Here is a 9,414-nt window from a genome sequence, read left to right as displayed (position 1 = left end):
AAATCTGCTGCCATAAAATTTGTATTTTTTTCTTAGTGTCTTTATGAAAGTTATAAATGGAATAAACTACTGTGAATATTAAAACTCCTGAACACAGCAGTTCAGCAATGCTCCAACACTCTTCCTGTTCGATTTTGGTGTCTTTTTTGTTTGGTAGTCTAGACATAGCCTGTTTCTTAGACATGTTTATAAATGGATTGGAAAGGAGGTCTAAATAAAGGCATTACTGAAATACAAAGCGTCTTTTTGTTATACATTGTTGTTATTAAGAAAAGATTCCAAAAGAGGGCTTCTGGCAATGAGTCATGTATTCTGACAGATGTTTTCTACAGATGAGAGTTCAGCTCCACCTTTCCCAAAAATGTAAGTTTTAGAAGGAGAGGTCTGTCTTTTGGAGCCCTTGGGAAATAAGTTATAGTGTAGACTGTGTTTCTTAAAACCACTCCTATCGTTGTTTGAAATCCAATGGCAAAGGTCTTTTCTCGTAAATAAATGATTTTGAAACTTTAAAACTTTCAACATACTTTATTCCTTAATTCAAAACTACAGTCTTGCAAGAGAACTTGAAAAACAAAGGAATGGAGAAACTCTGCTGCTGTTGCTGCTCAGTCGCTTCAGTCATGTCCGACTCTGTGCAATCCCATAGACGGCAGCCCACCAGGCTCCGCCGTCCCTGGGATTCTCCAGGCAAGAACACTGGAGTGGGTTGCCATTTCCTTCTCCAGTGCATGAAAGGGAAAAGTGAAAGTGAAGTCGCTCAGTCGTGTCCGACTCTTAGCGACCCCATGGACTGTAGCCTACCGAAAGCTAATTTTACCTCATGAATGTGAAACTAAGTGTGAAGACAGATTCCTTGCATCCTAAAATATGGAAGAAGCTTAAGAAAGCTTCCTGAAGAAGCTTAAGAAGTAGCTTACCTGATCCAGTCTTCTTCTCCCACAGATAAGGAAATTGAGGCCCAGAGTGATTAGGAGAAAGGAAGCAGGAGTGGACACCAACAAGCCAAGATTCTACTTCTAGTTCAGTGTTCTTCCTATTATAGCTTCTGGAATGACAGGAGGAAATAATCTCTGACAAAATAATTAAGACCACTTAGAGAGGTCAAATAAACTGTCCAAGGTCATATAGCTAGTAAGTGACAATGGTGGGACAAGACTAAATATCTGAGACTCCAAAGACCATGATTTATACCATACCACTATGTTCTTTATATAGTATTATATATTTGAGTTTCATGAAAGAAACATGCTGGTTTGACTCACCATTGTACTCTTTAGCGTATCATAAATACACAAGAAATACTGGATAAATCATTCACCAATCCACACATATTGATTGATTTTAATGTATATATTGTTTAAACTGCATACCAACTACATACTTCGGAGACAATGGACATTTGTGCTGGTTATAATTCTCTGACGAAATTCTCTTAAGAGATGTCTTTTTCATAACCCAAGATCATCTGGAGTGGTGAAGGAAGTTTCCAGTTTATTTAGTCATATGGAAAAAAATTACAGAAGAACGATACAGATGTCTACTGATACATGTATATAGACATATATTCAATTCTACCACTGATTTCCTTTTCCTAGAGGAATTAAAAGAGATTGAACTGAAAGAAAGGTGAGAAAATGAATGAAGGAAAGTTTCCCTAGTATGATATCTTTATCATGATTCTCATAGTAATCGGGGATTTGCTCCTTAAGCATCTCTCTCCAGATCCAGAAATGAGAATTTCTCATCTTCTATTTCTCTTTCAAGGCCTCAGTCTTCATCTTTTAAAAACACATTCACTGAAATCTTATTGTTGCCTGTAAATTTAGCCTTAAATTGGCACTATAATCACTATTACATTCATAATCAATATGAAGTTTTAAGACAATACTTTGCAAAGAAATAACATAGTAAATTTGTTTATACATGCCTCTCACAAATATGCTAAAAACTGGCTGTGCCTTAAAAATATAGCATATGCAGAACTGTATATACCACAGTACTTCTGGCAAGCATAATCTCAATTTTTTAATTCTTTGTATATATTTCAATTATGTCTGCTAAGTAGTTTTAAACTGCCATAATTAAAAGTAGACTGTAAAGGCTGATATATTTTACATGTTTTTAAAGAGCATGTGCATGTGGTTCAGTTTTTTATTGTTGTATGTCCATTAGATAAATGAGGTCTATCTCTCCATGTAGTCCTTGCTTAATGCAAAGTCCAAAAAAACTAGTGTTGTTACGTTAATGCATTTTTAATCATTCTAGGTACCACTGTTTAAAATACAAATACAACAACAAAAAAATATGGTACCTTCATTCAAAGAGTACTATAAAATGATTAAATGAAATGAGATATTGACTTGTAAGCTTACATATAATAATTAAGTGGATAAAAATGCCCAAACCTATATACATACCAGGATTCTAGACTTGTAAACAAAGAAACTAATTAACGAATATAATAAATGTATCAGAGTGCATATGCAGACATGTATAAGTGTGCGGAAATCAGAAAAGATTCACTTAGCAAATTCTGTAGTGGTTATATTTGGGAGACAAAATTGGTCAAGTCAAACATAAGAATGACTTTCACTGTGTAAGATATAAAAGAAAAGAATTTAAGGTTATTGGTGGTTTCCTTTTTTTGTGACTACAAGTTTAAAAAGAGGAAGGAAACATTGGTACACTGCCTACTAACCTATAGATTTATAGCAACACATTATATCTGATCTATTAAATAAAATCAAGGAATTCTGCACCAATGGGAGAACAAAAATATTTAGACTATGACCCAAGTAGAATTAGCCCCACTAGAAATAGTTGCTTTCTGGAAACTAGATAGGTATCTATGATATTCAGGCTTATCTAGGAACAGTTACCAAGTTAATATAGTGGATGGTAAGCAAAATACAACATCATGAGAAATGGGCATATCAGTCAGTAAGCAAGGATCAAACAATATATAAAGTCAGCACCAAAGAGCTACTGCTAGTTAGAAACTCCAACCACTGTATTGAGCTACAGATCTCCATAACCTTGGATCCTTGTGGGAAACAGAACAGGATATTAGGACATACAATAGTATACTATCCAGCTATTGAAATATGGATAAGGGAGGAAAAATCAGTCACAAAGAACAAGACAAAGACCACAGTAAGACCAGCTAAAATATTGAGGTGAGATACTGAGCTCCACACTCAGGAGACTTGTCTAGAACAGAACAGGAAAACAATTCACCTGAACTAAAGAAAGATCTATCTCACATCTTTGCTTGCAATTTGACTGAACAACCAGTAAAATTATTTTTCCTTCCCTCATAGAAAAGAATGGACACTTTCAAATTTTCCTATTGCTCCCTAGGGCACCATAATATTTTAGTCCACTAGACTCAAAATTTAAAATTGTCAATAACTCTTTTTCTCCTTTACCAACTTCCACAAACCTGGACAACCATAACCCAAGCCCATATCTTTGTTTTGTTCTAATTACTGACTGTTCCTCTGACTTACCTTTCTTTTCCTGATCAAGTTCCTGAGATGGGTCAAGATAATCTTTTTTTCAAACTAAATCTTATGAAGTCTCTATTCATTCCAAGAACACCAGCTGTAACAAAATATTGTCTCTCAGACAGCCACACTCCCAGCCTCTCCCTTTCGAGATGGTTTGCTTTGCCACTACCCAGGATAATGTTGCAACTCAAGAAACTGAGGAAAGTTTCCCTCCAAGTATAAAAGCAGAGTGGTTAAAATCACAGCCTCTTAAACAGACTCAATTTCTTCAGAATTTGCATAACCACCTTCCAGCGATATGACTTTAAACACAGGATTTAATCTAAGCTTAGTTTTGTGCCGTGCTGTGTTTAGTCGCTCAGTCCCATCCGACTCTTTGTGACCTCAGCTTTACTTAACCATAAAATAGGCATGATATTCATAAAACTTTTATTTAATAAAACTGCTGTGAGAATTCAACATTATCTTCCATACGAAGTTCTTTGTGGTTCTGTCTCAGAGCTTGGCATATAATTAATAATTGTTATCATCACCATCATCACCATTCTTTCAAGTGACAGCATTATTCTTTTTTTTTTTTACGCATTTCTTAGCGTGTACCCACGTAGCCTTTTAAAAGTATCAAAAAATATTTCTATCCATACAAAAAATATTATCATGTTTTGTATAAGAAAGATCTTACTGCTATGAAGTACCAGTAACTTTCAAAATGCCTTTCTCATTTTTCAAGTTCTCTTGCTTTTTCCTCCATCCATAAGCCTGTGGTTCATTCCACTCTGATCTTCTGGTGAAAAACCTTCCTTGAACATTTGTCAATCCAAACCTAATCTTTTTGTGCCAAAAGAAAATCAAAGTACAGATATTTACCTTCTTGAACTCATTATTTTCCTAATTAAGGGCTGCTGCTGCTAAGTCGCTTCAGTCGTGTCCGACCCTGTGCGACCCCCATGGACGGCAGCCTACCAGGCTCCTCCGTCCCTGGGATTTTCCAGGCAAGAGTACTGGAGTGGATCGCCATTGCCTTCTCCGTAATTAAGGGCAGTGTTACTTTAAAGAAACAAAAGTAGCTGAGGTAAAAATGAATACGGGAATCTCCCGAATTAATTCGAAGGAAACATAGAAGGATGCCCAGCAACCAAAAAGTCATCAAAAGCCCCAGGAGCGGCTCTAAAAGTTTCTGTTCATTAAGGGTGGCTCATCGAACGGAACATCTTTATTACGAGCCAAGGATCCAGGAGGACCTTTCCACCGAGGCTTGATGACGTTCCAGAAGCAAGAATCCCAGCAGTCAGGGGTCTGTCCTCCTCTGCAAGCCTACAAGCAAGCCAGCCCTGCAGCTGGAGAGACAAGTGGGCCATGTATATGGGACACCACTCCATCCTGTGGCACCTGGCTCGTTTCACGTGCTCCGTGGCATGCGAGAACCAGCAATACTTCTCACGGGCGATTAAGGTGGATGGGGTACTGAACCTGACGGTGCACAGACCACAGTACCCGTGGCTGCCGGGTGCCATAATGCGCTAGTCCTTCTGAGTGGGAAGAGGACGTGGGAGAAGGCAGCACAGTTTCCGGTGCCGGCGATGGGCTGCGGGCCAGGATGGTGGCCGGGAACAGGGCTGGGCCGAAGTGGCAGTTTCAGCTCCGTTGAGGCTGTCTGGAGAGAAGAGACGATGAGAGACAGAGGCTGCGAGGAGATGGCAAGCGAAAGCTGGCAGCATTCGACCAGTAACAAGGTATCCACTTGGGGGCTGCCTGGCGCTTGCCTACTGTCAGGCCCCGCACCAAGCCGGGGGACGTAGAGAGACACAAGATGGCGGCCCCGTGCCCAGACGAGGGTGCTCAGGCGCAGAGGCACGAGGGCTGCTTGTGTGCCGTGTAGGCCTGGAGAGTGTGGAAGCTCGTGGTTTAGGTTATGAGCTTGAGGTCGTCAGCCAGGGGGTGCGGGCCCCGGCAAGGCTCGGGAGGGGTGGGGTCCCGGTGCCCCGGCTCGCTCAGGTCGATGGGGTTTGGGGGGGCAGTGAGCTGGGTGAGCACGCCAGTGTCGTTCTGTTTCCCTGCTCGCTCCTGGTCATGTTAAGGGAGAGTTACACTGAGTGATTTTCTGTCACTCTTTAAGCCAGATACCCAATTCATTGTACATTTAATTTGGAACCACATTTTTCTGTTTAATGACCAACCTGCACATTGGTGAAACTGGTCGTTAGCCCACAGAATGTATAACCTTAAGGTTTCAGTGTCCAAAACCCTCCTCATATCTCTGACACCATTAGTTTGAGTGATTGGAAGAAAAGCCGCTTGGTCACTAGCCAACCAATAAACTGAGTAGCTTTAAATCAAATATCTGTTCTTGTCCAGTCAGCAATGGTCAGAGGTGGGCATTTCTCCAGACCCACTGCTCAATCGACAGATACTAGGAGCTACAGCAATCTCTCTGAAAAGGAGGCGTAGAAAAGACAGGTGAATTGGCTGGTACGTTAGTTGCAGTTTGCTTTGCCTAAATCTCCACCAACACCAGAAATGATACCATCACTGATTAGGTAGCCATAAGGCACTAGAGTGCTACTATCTCTCCGTTTTGCCTCCTTAGTATAGCTCACTGTTCATTTTTCATTAATCTTCTGTGTTAATACTGGGCTTCCCTTATAGCTCAAACGGTAAAGAATCTGCCTGAAATGTGGGAGACCCAGGTTCAATCCCTGGGTTGGGAAGCTCCCCTGGAAAAGGGAATAGTAACCTACTCCAGTATTCTTGCCTGGAGAATCCCATGGACTGAGGAGCCTGGAGGGCTGCATGCGAGCAATATCTCTTTAAACATTTAACATTGATGTAGGACTTATTCACATCACATATTCAATGCAAGGAGTTTAGGGGAATGGGAACTGAGTTTAAAAATATGCAGGAATTGAAAAGAAATTAGGGGAAATGATTCTTTGTTCTGTATTCAGACACTTCCACCACATGCCTCAACTTCCAGGAGAAACTGAGGGGCTTTCCAAAACTAAATCTGTAAAGGATTCCAGGATGTTCTTTCCAAGACAAGGTCAGACAGACATTGATGGTAGAGAATCCGATGGTTCCTTATCTTCCCATTGACCCCCATAGGCATTATTGACCAGCCACATTCCCAAACTGAAACACAAGGACAGAACAGTATTTTGAAATGCACCATTCTTTCTGCATTTGGATAGTCATTATATATTGGCATACATCATCTCCTGCACCCAGAAGTTGTGTGCAGAAATGTGCAAATCAAATAAAAGGTCAGGCCATTCTGGTTTTCTACCTGGAAAAGTCAAGAATGGACTTGGCCAGGTCTAACCACACATTGGAATCAGATAGGAGTTTTGATAACCTATTATTTCCCAAGAGCCACCCCTGAACAATTTCATCGCTATCTTTCATTATAGTGTTACCTGTTGGTATTTTTTTTTTAAATTACCCTGGTGATTCTTAAGTGTAGTCAGGTTTGAGAGCATAGGCTAGCCCTTAGAGGAATAAAAATTATTGAGAACACATGGGAAGCAGAGTCTGGCCAGCTGGATGTACTTCTCCAAACTTAACAACAACAACAACAACAAATCACTGGAGGAAGTCAGGAAAACTCAAGTATTCAAGAAACTGTGGAGAAGAGGGCTAAGTGGGCAGCCTAGTTATTTCATAAAAAGGGCTGCACTCAGTCATAGCTGCCAAAACTGTTCTCCACCTTAGGCATGAGGCAGAGGTCACTAAATTCAAATTGTTCAGTTCAGTCGCTCAGTCGTGTCGGACTTTTTGCAACCCCATGGACTGCAACACACCAGGCTTCCCTGTCCATCACCAACTCCCGGAGCTTGCTCAAACTCATGTCCATTGAGTTGGTGATGCCATCCAGCATCTCATTCTCTGTCGTCCCCTTCTCCTCATGGCTTCAGTGTTTCCCAGCATCAGGGTCTTTTCCAAAGAGTCAGCTCTTTGTATCAAGTGGCCAAAGTACATAGTTTGTTTAAATACAAAGAAATTAAAAAACATAACATATTATTCTTGCTGGCCTATTGTAGCTAAGATTTAGTCATAAACTAATGATATTGATACTTAGATTTTTCTGGTACTGCTATCAAGATATCAGAAGGGGAGGAACACTGCATGATTAATAATAATTGTCATTTGATAAGTTATAATGCAGTTTTTCTTCAACAAGTTGTCTCAGACAAGTCTCTAAATCAAGCTGTCTCTCAATTTCCTTGTTTCTAAAGTTATTGAGTTGATCTATTTGTTTATTCAGTCATCCATTCATGTTTTCAGTAAGCTGTTACTGGTTATCTCTAGTCTGGCCTTGTCCAGTTCTAAGATTACTAAATGGATTAGTATGTTTCTGCCTTTAAAATCTTACAGACTCATGAAAATTACTTATGAAGTGGTTATAGTACACTTTGAGTAGGTAACCTGGATAGATGACTAGAGAGTTGAAGAGGTCAAGAAAGACCTCATAGGCGTGCTCTTTTAGTAGATAGAGGGCAGGGGAATCCCAGTGGTTGGGATGCTGCACTTTCACAACCGAGGGCCAGGGTTTGATCCCTAGCCAGGGAATTACTATCCGTCAAGCCACACTGTGTGTACCCCTCCACCCAAAAAAGTAGATAGAATTAGTAAACATTTAGTAGAATGCTGTCCCTCAATAAATAAGAATATGTCCTAAATATATGATATTGGGGTTAGGAGTGAGTGACAGAGAGAAAGTATATGGCCTTTAAAATAACCAGCGTCAGTTCAGTGTGGCTGAAGTTCAGATTCGAGATGGGGAAGTGAGGAGATAGGTCTTAACATGAGGAACTGCTGTTGATACCAGTGAGTCTTCTTAGGCAGCGATGGTGGGATATGAAGAAGAGGTGGCAAGAATACATAGAACTATACAAAAAAGATCCTAATAACACAGGTAAACCCAATGGTATGATTATTCAACTAGAACCAGACATCTTGCAGTGTGAAGTCAAATGGGCCTTAAGAAGCATCACTATGAACTAAGCTAGTCGAGGTGATGGAATTCCAGATGACCTATTTCAATTCCTAAAAGATGATGCTGTTAAAGTGTTGCACTCAATATGCCAACAAATGTGGAAAACTCAGCAGTGGCCACAGGACTGGAAAAGGTCCATTTTCATCCCAATCCCAAAGAAAGGCAATCCCAAAGAATGCTCAAACTACCGCACAATTGCACTCACCTCACACACTAGCAAGTAATGCTCAAAATTCTCCAAGCCAGGCTTCAACTGTATGTGAACTGTGAACTTCCGGATGTTCAAGCTGGATTTAGAAAAGGCAGAGGAACCAGAAATTAAATTGCCAACATCCGTACGATCATTGAAAAAGCAAGAGAGTTCAACAAAAATATCTGTTTTATTGACTACACGAAAGCCTTTGACTGTGGGGATCAAAACAAACTGTGGAAAATTCTTAAAGAGTTGGGAATACCAGACCACCTTATCTACCTCCTGAGAAATCTGTAGGCAGGTCAGGAAGCATCAGTTAGAACTGGACATGGAACAACAGACTGGTTCCAACATGGGAAAGGAGTACGTCAAGGCTGTGTATTGTCACCCTGCTTATTTAACTTATATATAGAATATATCATGCGATATTCCAGACTGGATAAAACACAAACTGGAATCAAGATTGCCAGGAGAAATATCAATAATCTCAGATAGGCAGATGGCACCACCCTTATGGCAGAAAGTGAAGAAGAACTAAAGAGCCTCTTGATGAAAGTGAAAGAGGAGAGTGAAAAAGTTGGCTTAAAACTCAACATTCAGAAAACTAAGATCATGGCATCTGGTCCTATCACTTCATGGCAAATAGATGGGGAAACAATGGAACCAGTGACAGACTTTATTGTTTGGAGTTCCAAAATCATTTCAGATGGTGACTGCAG

General features: G+C 40.3%; 1 long non-coding RNA gene across 1 annotated transcript; it reads right to left on the bottom strand.

Moving 5' to 3' along the window:
* Nucleotides 1–510: 510 nt before the first annotated feature.
* On the bottom strand, nucleotides 511–5,438 carry LOC145524768 (uncharacterized). The gene is made up of 2 exons (XR_014067822.1): nucleotides 3,510–5,438; nucleotides 511–1,045 (listed from the first exon to the last, which is right to left on the bottom strand). It is a non-coding gene; the product is annotated as an uncharacterized LOC145524768 (long non-coding RNA).
* Between the last annotated feature and the right edge of the window lie 3,976 nt (nucleotides 5,439–9,414).

This window comes from Giraffa tippelskirchi, chromosome 10 (assembly GCF_054371585.1).
Source record: "Giraffa tippelskirchi isolate mGirTip1 chromosome 10, T2T-mGirTip1v1.2.pri, whole genome shotgun sequence".
In the NCBI taxonomy this organism is placed as follows: Eukaryota; Metazoa; Chordata; class Mammalia; order Artiodactyla; family Giraffidae; genus Giraffa; species Giraffa tippelskirchi.
This window is presented reverse-complemented; position numbering and strand designations above follow the sequence as displayed.